General features: G+C 35.5%; 1 protein-coding gene across 2 annotated transcripts in view; it reads right to left on the bottom strand.

Annotated features, from left to right (window-relative positions):
- LOC126966692 (uncharacterized) overlaps positions 1 to 15,719 on the bottom strand; it is a 105,481-nt gene that overhangs the window by 50,931 nt on the left and 38,831 nt on the right. The window contains exon 1 of one of the 2 annotated variants that reach the window (XM_050810874.1): positions 3,979 to 4,113. The exons of the other annotated variant lie outside the window; for it this stretch is intronic. The gene's annotated coding sequence lies outside the window, so the exon portion shown is untranslated. Of the gene's footprint in view, positions 1 to 3,978; positions 4,114 to 15,719 lie in introns of those variants that run through there. 2 annotated transcript variants of the gene reach the window in all.

Raw genomic sequence — 15,719 nt, 5'->3', positions numbered from 1 at the left:
CACATAACCTCAAAATTTAGGTGAAAATTTCAAAAAACCAAGTTTTGGGTTTTTTATTTACTTATATCTTTTACAAAAAAAAATTTTTTTCTACGAAATTTGCTGAAAACTTACCTTATTATGTCCCAAATACACTGTAATTTATTTGATTTAAAATATTTATTTTTTCGCCTTATTTTAACTTAATATCAAAAAAGCACCCTAATTTTCAATCGAAAATTCTGACGTCAAAATATCAGCTTTTTTCAAAAAGTTTGGGGGCTTTTTGTTCGTTGAAACATCTACTTTCTGATGGTGTAAAAAAAGTATAAATTACAATTGTAAATGTTCGGAAAATTTAAGTCCAACAAAAGGCAGTTCATAAAGAATTCATACCTGTTGTTTCGTAGCAGCAAAAATATGGATTACGATTAATCAAGTCTATTTATAAATGTAAAAAGGATAATGATTCAGTGTTAAATTAATCTTTTTTTTTTCAATTTTATTGATTTTCTAATTCATATTTTAGCTGCTATTTAATAACAGGTGTGAATTCTTTATGAAATGCCTTTTGTTGGACTTAAATTTTCCGAACATTTACAGTTGTAATTTATATTTTTTTTACTACTACTACTACTACTTTTTTACTACTATCAGAAAGTAGATATTTCAACGAACAAAAAGCCCCCAAACTTTTAGAAAAAAGCTGATATTTTGACGTCAGAATTTTCGATTGAAAATTAGGGTGCTTTTTTGATATTAAGTTAAAATAAGGCGAAACAATAAATATTTTAAATCAAATAAATTACAGTGTATTTGGGACATAATAAGGTAAGTTTTCACATAATTTTGTAGATTTTTTTTTTTGAAAAAGATATAAATAAAAAACCAAAAATTTGGTTTTTTGAATTTTTCACCTAAATTTTGAGGTTATGTGAAAAAAGTGTAATTACAAAAGTTGTAGATCTCTTTATTACCTACAACTTTGCCAATTAACTTTTTGCCATAGGACTTGTAGTTTTGCCGAACATCGAGATAAACCGTTTTTTACCCTAAAACACCCCCCCTTATCCACTTCCCGACCTCAGATCGCCCGTAATTTATTTTTCCCTTAATTTTTGTTATATTCTCGTCCTTTACCAAAGGGTTTCATCCCACTGTAATTTTTTGGTTTCAAAAATTATCGACCCTGGTCTAGTAGTAGTTACATCCTCTTTGACCCATACATAACAGTACCTAAGGGAATGCACTAAGTACGTTCTATATAGATTTCGTCGTTTAATATATAGGAAAATCATACTGCATCTGCTTATCTGATATATTTTAAATTGTTCATGTCATATATAAACCTCTTCTCGTTTTGGAAATTAATTTTACGCGTGTAGCCATTTCATAAACGCAAATCAGACGTTTTTTTATTATTGCTCATAATAGCTACTTATTACGAATTACTATTCGAACTCTCTTCTCTACTGAGAGTATGAATATAAGATAAAAGTAATTAACTACGGGTCATAATACAGTGTGATAGTAAGCTCGTTCAATATGCGAGAGATATCAAGGCGGTCCAACGATAGAGAAAATCCTAATCGCCTAGTGAGCCAAGCAATATCTATGTCCTTTAAGGCCGCTATTCCAAGAAATCGCCAAAATAGCGCACAATTGAAACAATTTCTTGACGTTTTACATATAGCTTATATTTTTACAAAATATAATTATATATCTACAGAATATGAAAAGAAAATTCATTTTTCATTACTATTATCATTCATTCATTCATTTTTCTATACATTTCTATCTTTTATAGACGGTGCGAAAAAAATAACGAAAATACCCCTAACTTTTACAGTTAGAGCCACGCTAACAATTCAATTTAGATATAAATTGTACGAAAATTTATTAATTGTACACCAATACTATGAGATGATATAGTTTTGTGTATTTTGTAAAGAAAATTGCATTATGTTTGTAATAAATTAAAAATGCTTCTAATTCTAAACTAACTATGACGAGAGAGGTAACCTATTCCGCTCGATGGCCATTGGCTCGGTCTCCAGCCTTAAGGGACCGATCCACTGCAGGAGTCACCGTTTAAATCCCCAATATGTACGAATCTGATACACATAGTAACATACACAAAATAAATAAAATTTTACATACACAATATACATTCCAGTACTTTCTGTTTAATTATTTGTATTTTAGCATTAAACCCACAGAACACAGAAATTAACCTCTTTAATTATAATTGTTAGAACCTCGCAGCAGATGCTATTACATACCAATATAAAGGCATTATTATTCAAAACTATTCATTTATAACCAAAACTGTAAACATATATCTAATTTATGTGTATACAATAACAACTGCAACAGTACAAATAGTAGGCACTGTTGATTGCAAGAAAAACTAAACTTTGTTTAGAAAATATTGTGCGTGGATTTGTAACCTCAAATTATTAATGTTATTCTGTATAAGTGTTCGACAAGTTTTTGACAAATAAGCGAATGGGTAACGTGATGGAGTGATCACTGCCGCAAATTTGTAGAAAGTTTGAGATCTAATAACAAAAAAAACTACGTTTAAAAAAACCAACTTCAAACCTATCAATAGGTAGCACATATAAATAATAGTATTTTATTAATATTAAAGGTATAAGATTTGCATAAGAGGTGTATTAAACTAAATCTCTATTAGGTTATTTTATACTTTTGAAATTTGAAGGTGGTTTTTTAAACGTAGTTTTTATTTTTTACTACTTAGTGTTATTGATCAGGTTAACTATAAAATTTGGTTACTTTTTACATTAAATAATATTTTTTTAAGTAGCTAAAGGTAGGCCTATGGAAGCTTGCGCGTGCCTTAAACAATATAAATCCCATTTTTCACGTTCTTGTGTTTTGTTAGCTCCGAATGACAAGTAGCCTAAGACCCACTCTTCGGCAAACGGGTTAATAATACTAATATATAATCAAACTAAATTAAATCCACGTAAACAAAAAAAAATCATAAAAAATGTTCATAAAATGAAAACTACTGGGCCAAACTATCTTAAAATTTTATGGAACCAAATGGCAAATATTAACTAAAGCAGATCAGATCATAAATTTTAACGTTATTGGTGTACATACATAAAAAATATCTATAGAATTGAGAATCTCCTTCTTTTCGAAATCGGTTAAAAAGGCTCTCTCTCTAAGCTCTTTCTTAAGTCTATTTATAAAGTAATTAGGGATCAAAATGAATAGATGATTTATATCTCTTGAGTCGAGGAAACTTTTGGACTTAATGACCAACATTGTACAGATTTACGACCGACATAAAATTGTTTACAAAACATTACGACTGCATATAGTATTCCACATAACTTATCATCTCATTTAAATTCCTTATAGAATCTCTCGAGAAATACCTGCAGGTATGCATTTCTATTTATAGTTAGTCATGTGAAGTACCAACAGTAGCTTTTCGAAGCTTTAAGTAGAGCTTAAAATTATAAATTGCGTGAATAGTTCCTCGGTCTTGTTTTACTTTTCCATATTTCGTTTTTAAGAGTTAAGTAAATTTGAATTAGCAACTAACTCTCCATTAACAATTGGTAACAATGCGCAATGAAAAGGTACTGTAATATTAAATTTAACAAATTTAAATTTTGTTGTTTTGTGAATCTGTTCAGCATATTGATTAAACCAAAAACTATAATACTTTAATAAATTAACATTCATTGTTCAAAAATAATTTAATAAAGTAACATTCAATGAGTCAAAATGAATAACATCAGTATCTGAATGAATTTGATGAAATTAATGATTTGAAAGGAGGAATACTATTGTTGATTGGGTTATATTTGTAAACATAACATAAATAGGTACCTCCCATAGAAAAATCTATCTATCTGTCTCAGACGCTACCGCTTTTTGCTGTCCAATCCACGCACCTAGAGCGATAGTTGCTTAATACATTAACAAGTTACACATATCAATCACAAGGTCACATACCCAGACGTCCAACGAAGAATTACTCCTGTACACAAAACCATACATACACAATCATAAACACTCACAATTTATAATAATTTACATTAACTTATCACTATTATCATTTATCTTAAAGACATTCACCTCTTGTGCAAGCCAAATGGGTACTGAGGCGCGCCGCCGTAGAACCTGTTTCCGAGAAAAAATCGTCTCTTCCCACCACAACCGAATTGACCCTTCGAGTATTTATCATAATATCTTGAGCCGACTCTTGCAATTTTTCGGGAACTAATTGAGCTCCTTGGCAGACTTCCAAATTTGCTACATTTCCACTATAACCCACAACTGGTATCCTACCGTATTCAGGATAACTGACGCGTGGCTCCGTATTCGCAAAAGCGTTTACTTTCAATATCTCGTTCGCTTGTTGCAATAATTTCCTTTGTATATTTTCAATCTCTGTTTTAGATGCTCTAGAGTTCTGCGAGAGTTCCGAGATCAGCTGATTGACGTTGAACTCCATCTTGATAGGAACGTCATTAAGGGCTGCGTTTATTCTGTCGTTAAGTTGGTCGTTAACTTTTGTTGTATCTTTAATAGTCATTGCTAAGTTATCTCTTGGAGTTACGATTATTGCGGCCGCACATTTACTGTCATTACTAGTTTCTTTTCCTTTACCACGTTTAACTTTTCTTACAGTCTTAGCCATTACATTGTTAAAGCTAAGTGTGCCTTAAGTTACATTTTACTTAATGGTTCAATTAACTATTGGTGTTTGGAATTAAATAATAAATAGCGTGATTTTATTGAGGCTTTTAAACTGAAGACTAGTTAATTTTATAAAGACGACTGCGTTTCATTACAAAATATGGTAATTGAGAATTGTTCTAAGCGCTCTATTATGGAATTGGCCTTGGCTTTATTTTGTTTTTGTACTAAAATATTACTGAATACTTGAATTATATTATGACTTCTTTGTTTTAAAAAAATCATATTTCGACCTTAAAATTCATTCAGACGAGAAATTACAAATTATAAGAAAAATATTTAGGTAATAATATCGTACTTGCAACTTTAATGTAGGTACAAACATTGACATTGAATAATGAAATTACTAATAAGTATTTTTTTACGATACATTCAAATATTTTCTTGGTAATTTTTCATTATAATTTGTGTGTTTAATCACAATATAATCCACTTTAAAAGATTTAGCAATTTTACGTAACCTAGTAGATGGAATTGCAAGTTTATGTTTGTTCTTTTTTCGATTATGGAGACCAATTCTTTTTAAATTAACTTATTTAAATTAACAAGAGGTTCTCGTATTACTGGTAGTTAACAACAATGTTTTGACTATTAGTTTGCTACTACTATAAATAATTTGAGTTTTCATACTTTAAGTATTATATAACTTCAAATTCAAATTAAAAATTTTGAGTTCTTGTATTCCATATCAAATCTTATATCATCCATTTAGTGACGAGACCTTTGCCACCCTTTAACAATGGACACCGACTATTATAGTTTTTATACGAACGTAAATGTTAATACTATAATATGCGTGCTATTATAATTTTAAATGTCATGTCATTATAACTGTCACGCCTTCTTGACACCTGTCAAGTGTCAAACTATCGTATTAGCATTAATGTATGAGGTACTCGTGATGTTGTCCATAATAATAATATTGTGATTTATATTTCATCTAACAGCTTCCAAAAAATAAGGAGTTTTTTCATTATTTTTTATATAACTACCTTTATACGTATTAAGAATTAGACTAGGTACTAGAATTAATGCAATCTTTAGATGCACACGTACGTGTAATACTGGGAAGGGGCTAATACCGTGTTTCCCGTTGTTTTATTGATATTTTTTTCGACCACTCCTTTTTTTCAACGGATTTCTGATATTGCGAAAATATATTTACGTCGTACTATCATACAACAAATTTTTTACATTTCATAAATCTGCTGTTTAGTATAGGTTGTTGCCCGGTTTTTGCATAACCTCACATTTACAAAACCTCATATATCTCTGCTTTTAAATTGCCAAAATTCCTTAAATGTTATCAGATCATCATCATCAGATCAAGTGATCCTTGGTTAATAAAATATAACACTATTTTCATCCTTTTACATCTAGGCCCAATAATGTATGAAAGGGTACCTTTCTTAGATAATTTACACGTCTACATAGAGCTTCTTGCTGCAGGCAACGCATGAAAACAGGCTAGGTTTATTAGTTTAGTGTGCATGAGAATCTACGTCTTACATTCGCCATACGTATTTATTTACTAGCTGACCCGGCAAACGTTGTTTTGCTATATAAAGTATAATTCACGCGATAGTTTTATAAGTAATAAAATATTGCCTATATTATAGCCTGTACATCATTTTGTTCTATTGTCAATAGTTTTTGCAGCGCAAAAATAGGTTTTCGATTTTACACCTTGAATTTTATTACGGATCCCTAATTTTGAAAAAAAAATTCCTCGATAAATGGACTACCCAACACTGAAAGAATCATTTACATCGGACCAGTAGTACCAGAGATTAGCGCGTTCAAACAAACAAACAAACACTGCAGCTTTATAATATTAGTATAGACTAATATTATAAAGCTGCAGTGTAGATTACGTATGGCGAATGTAAGTATAATGTAAGTATGCACGCACACTTTGTTTTAGTGTGTGTGCGTTGCTGAAAATAGGGCTTTGCTTTTGCAATTAACTGCTATTTTTCGACGTGTTTTAATATTAAACTGCTATTTATCTCGAACTTAATTAAATTTTTCGAATTAAATCATCTGAAAAATGAATTTATTTATTTATGAATAGAATTTATCTGCGTAAATGCAATCATTTCATTGCAAACATTGTTACAAAGGTCACAACTTTTCATAATTGATTTATTCTATAAATAAATTATTTAGTGACTGAGCGATCAAAGTAAACTTTCAGTGCGATACAAGAAGCGATGCAACTTCTAGTGTGTTAATGGTGATCAAAATTGGTGTGTTACGAGGTATTGGTACCTGGTTAGTAGTATTTCAATGACTGCTGGGATGTGTACTAAATTATTTGCGAAATTATATGGAGTACAGGGTTCAAAACATTCCTTTACTACATCGTCATCTTAAAAGTCTCATTAGAATACCAGTAGGAGGCTCCTTTACACAGGATGCCGGCTAGATTATGGGTAACACAACGGCGCCTATTTCTGCCGTGAAGCAGTAATGTGTAAGTATTACTATGTTTCGGTCTGAAGGGCGCCGTAGCTAGTGAATTTACTGGCAAATGAGACATAACATCTTGTCTCAAGGTGACGAGCGCAGTTGTGGTCCCGCTCAGAATTTTTAGGGGTTTCAATCCTGAGCGGCACTGCATTGTAATGGGCAGGGCGTATCAATTACCATCAGCTAAGCGTCCTGCTCGTCTTGTCCCTTATTTTCATAAAAAAAAAGACTTCGATATTATGTAGGAACCTATCATCAATACACATATAAATAAAATTGGAGTGTCTGTTTGTAATATTGAAATAACCGGTTTTTACTACATATATATGAATATTCATACGGTACATACACCAAAATAACATTTTTTACAAATTTTTTCTGTCTGTCTGTATGTTTTTTCCGGCTTATCTCTGAAATGGCTGAACTGAATTTGACGAGACTTTTAGTGGCAGGTAGCTGATGTAATAAATAGTAACTAAGGCTGCGTTAATTTTAGAAAAATTCTTTTATTTTAGCAAAATAAAATAATGTTGCAATGTCCAAGTAACGGCAAAAAACGTTTGCCGGGTCAGCTAGTACTTAAATATAAAACTCAGTGTCAGTTCAATAGTACAAGTGAGAATAAACTTAGTTTACTTGATGATTAGTATAACCTAGATCGGGTCTGGTTGCTCAGATTAGTGCCAACTGTCGGTTGCCCAATATCACCTACGTGCTATCGCCTGACAATTGTTGATGTGGGTAGGTGAGGACATTTTTCGATCTTATCTATTTAATTGATGCTGAGTAATATGAGAGTTGATAATCGAAATATTAATCTGATCTTTTTTAGGGTACTAAGAAAGAAGGGTTTAAAAATGTTCATACAATGAAAACTACTGGGCTAAACCATGTAAATTTTTATGGGACCAAATGGCATCTATTACGCATCGAATTACGTAAATCGGATCGTAAATCTCAGAGTAATTAGTGTACATTCATAAAAAAATACCGATCGTATTGAGAACCTCCTCTTTTTTGAAGTCGGTTAAAAAGTACGTTATAATAGATATATTCTAATATTTGTTATGATAGCGGCAAAAATAATAAACTTTTTGCTAATGTTAGCTGTTTAACTTTTCCTGTTTTTGAGATACTTTTCCCATCGGTTACCCTTCCAATATGAAAGCCTAAATGAAACTCTTGTAGAATGCCGTTATTGTCCGTCACTCCGTGTGTCGCGACCATTCCATTGTTTCATAACTTTACATACATATACAATATGATAAGATGTATGTAATTTTTGTGTAATTGAAATAATATATAAAACAATGAAGTTGGAAATGTTGATTTATAAGAGAGGCAAAGAGTTTCTTGCCACTTCTTCTCATTAAATAATAATAATAATATTGACACACTTTTTACACATATTATCTTGCCCCAAATTAGGCATATATAGCATATATAGGTTACAAGACAACGATATATTTAATATAATATACTTACTTAAATACATATAAACATACATAAATTCATATAAACATCCATGACTCGGAAACAAATATCCACATTCATCATATAAATGCTTGCACCTACCGGGATTCGAACTCGGGACCTCTAGCTTTGTAGGTAGGATCGCTAACCACTCGGCTATACAGGTCGTCGAAAGGTCTAAACGTTCATAAGTGTCCTTTGCTTGACCTTTTTGAACAAAGTGAATTTGATTTGATTTGATATGAGGTGTATGGGTTTCCAGCAAGCAAGTTTGTATTTGTGTGTTAGTACTTGCATAAGTATTTCTAGATGCTGCGCCTGAGTATATAGTATCTATAAGATTGGTAATAAGCCTACGCTCTCTAAGAATTCGCAATAATTAATTAAATATCATTATCAATTGTTTTTTTTTATGACAATAAGGGACGCGGACGTTCAGCTGATGATAATTGATACGCCCTGCCCATTTCAATGCAGTGCCACTCAGGATTCTTGAAAAACACAAAAATTCTGAGCGGCACTACAACTGCGCTCGTCACCTTGAGACATATGATGTTAAGTCTCATTTGTTTATTAAGTCCCAGTAATTTCACTAACTACGGCGCCCTTGAGACCGAAACACAGTAATGCTTACATATTACTGCTTCACGGCCGAAATAGGCGTTGTGGTACCCATAATCTAGCCGGCATCCTGTGCAAAGGAGCCTCCCACTGGTAATGTTAGTAACTTGATACTTGAGATTCAATAATGCTTATCATATTCACAGATATATATTTTTCCACGGATTTTAGTTTAATATATAATCATGATATGCGTTATATATATCAATTCGAGAACGTTATTCTAAAATGCTTTTAAGTTTTCCTTTATCATAAGCAACTTTTAGTCGTGATTGTACTAAAGTGTTTTTGTAAATCATATGTCACTCAATAATAAAAATAAATTATCTGTCTAGAACCATTTATACTTCTTTAAAAGGTTGTGATTGATTTAAATGCGTCACGAGGCTTCCGCGGTAAATTAATGTGACTTGGCCTTCTCGAAATATATTTATATGTTTGGATAGAGTAGAACTTTAAAAACAAAATAGTAAATAAAAACTTTCTTTTTTGTCTTGCATTTTTAAATTTGGACAGATAATTATTGTTGTTTTACAACTAATAAATAAACAATGTTTAATTATTTTTATAAATCAGCAGAAAACATTTGATTTAAATTTGAACTTTTTATTCAAATTTGCAAAAATGCAAATTTTAACTTTTTTTTTGAAAAAAGCTAAAAAACTGATAACTGAGAAAGATGGTATACTTTTGCATAACGCTTATGGGGTTTTAAATTATCGGTAATATTCAACCCAATAACCTTTTTACGGGAATAATCGAATTACCAATAACCCTGTATATAATAATAATAATAATATATTTATTCTCTATATATTTTAACAATAACAGTGATATTACCTACATTATACAAAATATCTGTGCATTCAGTTTTAATAGTAAAATTATGAGTGTTATGGTATTTGGTAGTATATGATGTAGTGTAACAAATTAGTAGAAATGCTTACGTAGAATATAATATTTATGCGCCTTTTACGGTAATTGAGATAAAGACTGTTGCCTTGCAATGTAAGCTAACCTTTTGATATATTATTATTATGATACATAATTTATAGATAATATAAGTAAATAATATAAGATACATAATAGCTTTAAGGGTAAATGTATACACTTCTATAATAAAGACCCAGCCACTGTTCAGGCATTATCTATATATAAATTTAAATGTTTTATAAAAAAATGGCTTTGTCGTAAATCCTATTACTCCACTGCTGAATATCTAAATGATCGGACAGCCTGGGACTAGATTATGATAATTTTATAGCGATAGAAATGACTGTAAAATATTGTATGTTTTTATTGAAAAGAGTGCAAAAAAAGAATGCTGGAAGAGTTTCTTGCGCCGCTTCTTCTCTCTCAGAGCGCCATTTGGTTCCGAAGCGGTAGTAGTATCTAATAGTTATTATAAATGACATCAAAAAGAATTCTAAAGGTATCAATTTTGAGAAAATAAATGCCTTTTATGACGTAGCTGTTATAAGGTAATTTCTGGATGGAAAGAAGATTAATAGAAATTCAGATTAATACAAAAACATAATATAATAATTATTAATATAATCTTAAAATGTTATTAAATTTTGTTTTATATTATTATTAATTAGTTAATAGTTAGTAATAATAAGTATGTAATAGTTAATAATTGTCACAGCAGCAACTGTGAATGTTTAATGTAATTTCCTAGATAGTATTATGTAATTGTTATATATATGTGTACTGTTGATGTATCATTAAGAATAAATAAACAATTTTCTTGGGGACCGTCATAGAAATAACATATAGTTGTAAAGTTTTGAAAGTCTTAACTGCATATATATGTTCCATTGTGGTCATTAATAAACTGCAACACATAGCAGGTATTGTCTTGTTTAATCAAAGCCTTCGCATCAACATTGTTTAGAACAACCCACTGTAGTTCCGTTTCTTATGTTTTTCGGTCAATGCCTTGGAAAGTGATTGCTAGCGGCTCTGTTCTATTCCTGTGGGTTTTATACAAGTTTTTGCAAAATACTATTAAGACCATTAACATGAATGGACCTACGTCAATATTCGTAAGACAATGAAACGTTGTGAGATTTTCTTGCGCCCGTTCTTCTCAGGTCTGAGGTATGCCTTTTTCAAATGGCGTGTAGTTATTGACTATCAATAAGTAATACCATATACTACTTTGAATAAAAATATTTGAATTATAATTAGGAGCCTTAATAATTTCTTTCGAGTTTCTAGCGCCCGTTCTTCTCGGGTCGAAGGCCATTTGAAGTCGGTTTTTTTAAACGTAGTTTTTTTTAGTCCCTCTTAAATACAGGAAGACTTCTGTTTTCATTTTGTAAGATTTATTTATATTTTGTACTAACTCAGTCAAACATGCAAGTCACCAATAAATAGACGTAAACACACATAAGCGTTAATAAACAGCTAAAACAGTTTTATGGAGTCAATATTAACCTCACGTAGTTGCACGGTACTCGCCGTTATGTACTGTCCTATTTGGCAGATATTCGCGAAATACAGCATAGTAGTTATTGCGAAATGCAGTGGTAAAGTTTGAACCGAATTTATATTTATTTTGTTTCTCATTTGAGACTCTGCCGCCCTGTGCCGGTGGTATTGCAAAATATTTTTTTTTTTTATGGAATAGGAGGACAAACGAGCGTACGGGTCACCTGTTGTTAAGTGATCACCGCCGCCCATACTCTCTTGCAACACCAGAGGAATCACAGGAGCGTTGCCGGCCTTTAAGGAAGGTGTACGCGCTTTTTTTGAAGGTACCCATGTCGTATCGTCCCGGAAACACCGCACAAGGAAGTTCATTCCACAGCTTTGTAGTACGTGGACGAAAGCTCTTTGTAAACCGCACTGTGGAGGACCGCCACACATTCAGATGGTGAGGATGATATCCTAACTTGTGGCGTGTCGTGCGAAGGTGGAATTCGGCGGCAGGAATTAGGTAAAACAGCGATAAATGCGGTAGAAGACACACAATGAAGCGACGTCTCTACGCAACGCCAAGTGATCAAGCCGTTCACAGAGTACTGGGTCCCCGACAATTCGCGCTGCTCTGCGTTGCACGCGGTCAAATGGATCGATCTGATACTGGGGTGCGCCAGACCAGAGATGACAGCAATACTCCATGTGTGGCCGGACCTGCGCTTTGTACAGCGCTAGAATGTGGGCCGGCTTGAAGTATTGCCGTGCTCTATTAATGACGCCCAGTTTCTTTGAAGCCAATTTGGCTTTGCCCTCCAGATGGCCACGGAATTGGCAATCGCTCGAGATTTCGAGACCCAGTATTCTGATACTAGGCGAGGCTTTTAAGGAATTGTTGTCGAAAAGCGGTGATGCGACAAATGGGGTTTTTTTAGTGGTAAACGCGCAAACTTGAGTCTTCTGGGGGTTAAATTGGACAAGGTTCAATTTACCCCATTCCGCGACCTTCTCAAGAGAGGACTCGATATAAGACACAAGTTTCTCCCGGCACTGGTCGACGATTTCCCGAGAGAGACGTGCATGGCCCGTGTATACGGCATCACCAGTGCTGTCATCTGCATAGCAATGAATGTTGGAGGTCTCCAACATATCATTGATATGCAGAAGAAACAGCGTAGGAGATAGCACACAGCCTTGGGGCACTCCAGCATTCACGGGCTTCGGGTTCGAGCAATGTCCGTCGACAACGACCTGTATGCTGCGCCCAGTGAGGAAGCTGGAGGTCCACTTGCACAAGCTCTCGGGAAGCCCAAATGATGGAAGTTTAGAGAGGAGCGCCTTATGCCATACACGATCAAAGGCCGTCGTTATATCCAGGCTAACTGCCAGGCCTTCCCCCTTGCTTTCAATAGCCGCAGCCCATCTATGTGTTAGGTATACCAGAAGATCACCTGCCGACCGACCATGGCGAAACCCGTATTGTCGGTCGTTGATCAACTGGTGACCCTCTAGGTATACCAAGAGCTGACGGCTAATTATGCTCTCCATGATTTTGGAGAGCAGGGAGGTAATAGCAATAGGCCTGTAGTTTGCCGGATCCGAACTGTCTCCTTTTTTTTGGGTCGGATGGACAAGGGCTGACTTCCATGAGTGAGGGACTACGCCTTTGGAATAAGAGTGCCGGAATAAACGCGTTAGCACCGGCGTCAACTCAGGGGCACACGTTCTAAGCACGATTGGAGAAATGCCATCCGGCCCGCTCGACTTCCTGACGTCCAACGAAAACAGAGCTCGCCTAACAGTTTTCTGTCTGAACTGTACTTCAGGCATAGAGCTCTGACACCGCGGGATGGTTGGCGGTGTTTTTCCGTTGTCGTCAAGAGTCGAGTTGGAGGCGAAAAGAGCGCACAGGAGATCGGCTTTCTCTTTTGCCGTATGGGCCAGGGTGTCATTCCTCATGTGCAACGGCGGCATGGACGGCTGGCTGAAGTTACCAAGAGCAGCTTTCGACAACGACCAGAACTTGCGTGTTCCGGTCGGGTAACTGGAAAGCTGCTCGCCGATTTTGACGACGTGTTTTGACTTTGCACGGGCGATTTGCCGCTTAAAAAATCTGGAAGCACGGTTATATTTCCTCTTCAGAACTTTGCAGTTCGGATCCTTTGTGCCCAGCGCCGCAACCCAAGTTCGATACGCCTGTTTTTTGCAGTCAGATGCTGCTTTAACTGACGCATCGAACCAGGGCTGTGATCTGCCACCGATCGGTACTACAGAGCTTGGTATAAAAATATCCATGCCCTGTAGTATCATATCGGCTACTGCAACGGCGCAGGCACTAGGATCATCCGAAGGGAAACAAACCCTGCTCCAAGGGTAGGATGCAAAAAAGGAACGCATCCTATCCCAATCTGCTGACTTGTAGTGCCAAACGCGGCGGGTCGCTGGTGGTCTGCGACGTGGGCGTCGTATAGGCACTACACTCCTGACCAGGCAATGGTCGGACGTTCCGAGAGGGCCGTCGACAATGACCTGGTAACCATCGGGATGTGTAGTCAGCAGAAGATCTAATAAGGACGGCATGTGGCTATCCACATCCGGGAGCCGCGTTGGCGATTCAACCAATTGGGACAGATCGTACGCCAATGCAAAATTATGCACAGATCGCCCTGCGTAGTCTGTGGTACGTGATCCAAGCCATTCGGCATTGTGCCCGTTGAAATCACCCAAGCCGCTTGAACGCAGCCCATGAGATGATCGGTTTCTGCGTTACCACTATGGGACCTGTAGACACACGCATAGATGCGGACGCGGTCCTCTAAATCTACGCGGAGCCAGAGAGTGGACAGGTCCCTACCCTCAAAATTGCCGAGACGGCGACAGCAGATATCCTCCCTAACGTACACACATACCCCGGCATGAGGCAAAAAGTTGTGCTCAATTTTGTACCCGGGGTACGTTAAATATGACGTATCGCTAGGTCGAGATATCTGCGTCTCCGTAAGGAAACACAAGGCCGGCTTCGCCGTCTCAAGGTGGTGGTGGACGGCGTTTAAGTTGGAGTGAATTCCCCTGATATTGCAAAAGTCCACGTTGAGTGTGGAGCGGGGTGCCGTGGTGTTACTGCCTCGTTTGTCCTTGGTCATGCGCGGTACTGTGCCCTCCCCAGAATACGAAGGGCAGCCCGAGCTAGAGTGCTCGGGGAGGGATTCTCCGACTCTGGTAGAGCCGGTACCCTCCTGGGCTACTATCTCTTTAGGGACCGCTTTCATAATCTTTGTTGGGGATGGGGGCGGAATGGCCTCCGGTCCTCGACACTAACCTATCTACAGCTACATAGCGGCACTAGGCCGCTACTTCACGCCGGTATTCTGTGCGAGTGTGGTAATTAACCCGGACGAGTCTGGCCCGATTGTGCTGACGTCAAAAGACGGCTGCGTGACTTTCCCACTTCTAATATGACATAACATTAAGTCTCAGGGCGACAGGCGAAATGCGTCGTGATCAGTATCATAGCTCTCTTTATCTTTCAACACCACAAGAAAAAAATTGTGTGTGTATTTAAATATGCACGCAAGAAGTTATACTTCTTTGGCCTAACAAAGTAAAAATCCTTAAAATTATTTGTTCCTCGTGCTGAAAATTTTAGGAGCCAACTTTATCCTGTTACTCTTGTGTTACAGTGATGCGCGCGCATCTTACAATTTCACTCTCATCGTTTTTTGATAAAGCGCCTATAGAAGTATAACTTCAAAAAATCTTGTCACATATAGTATGCTTGAATTTGTAATACAATCTCATGTACAGCTGTACTATTTTTGTAGATAGCAGGTTTTGATCACATTAGAAAAGACACATTTCACAAAGTAATCTAGTTGGTAATTTTTTTTATTTCAATTGTTTCATCATTCTGTCAAAATGATTGAATCTGTGAATGAATGAATAAATTCGATAAAAGAAATGAAAATGGATCGTCATATTTGTGACGTTTACTGGACTTTGTGTAG

Source organism: Leptidea sinapis, chromosome 11 (genome assembly GCF_905404315.1).
Source record: "Leptidea sinapis chromosome 11, ilLepSina1.1, whole genome shotgun sequence".
NCBI lineage: Eukaryota > Metazoa > Arthropoda > Insecta > Lepidoptera > Pieridae > Leptidea > Leptidea sinapis.
Note: the sequence above shows the minus strand (reverse complement) of the source record. Positions and strands in the feature narration are given on the sequence as shown.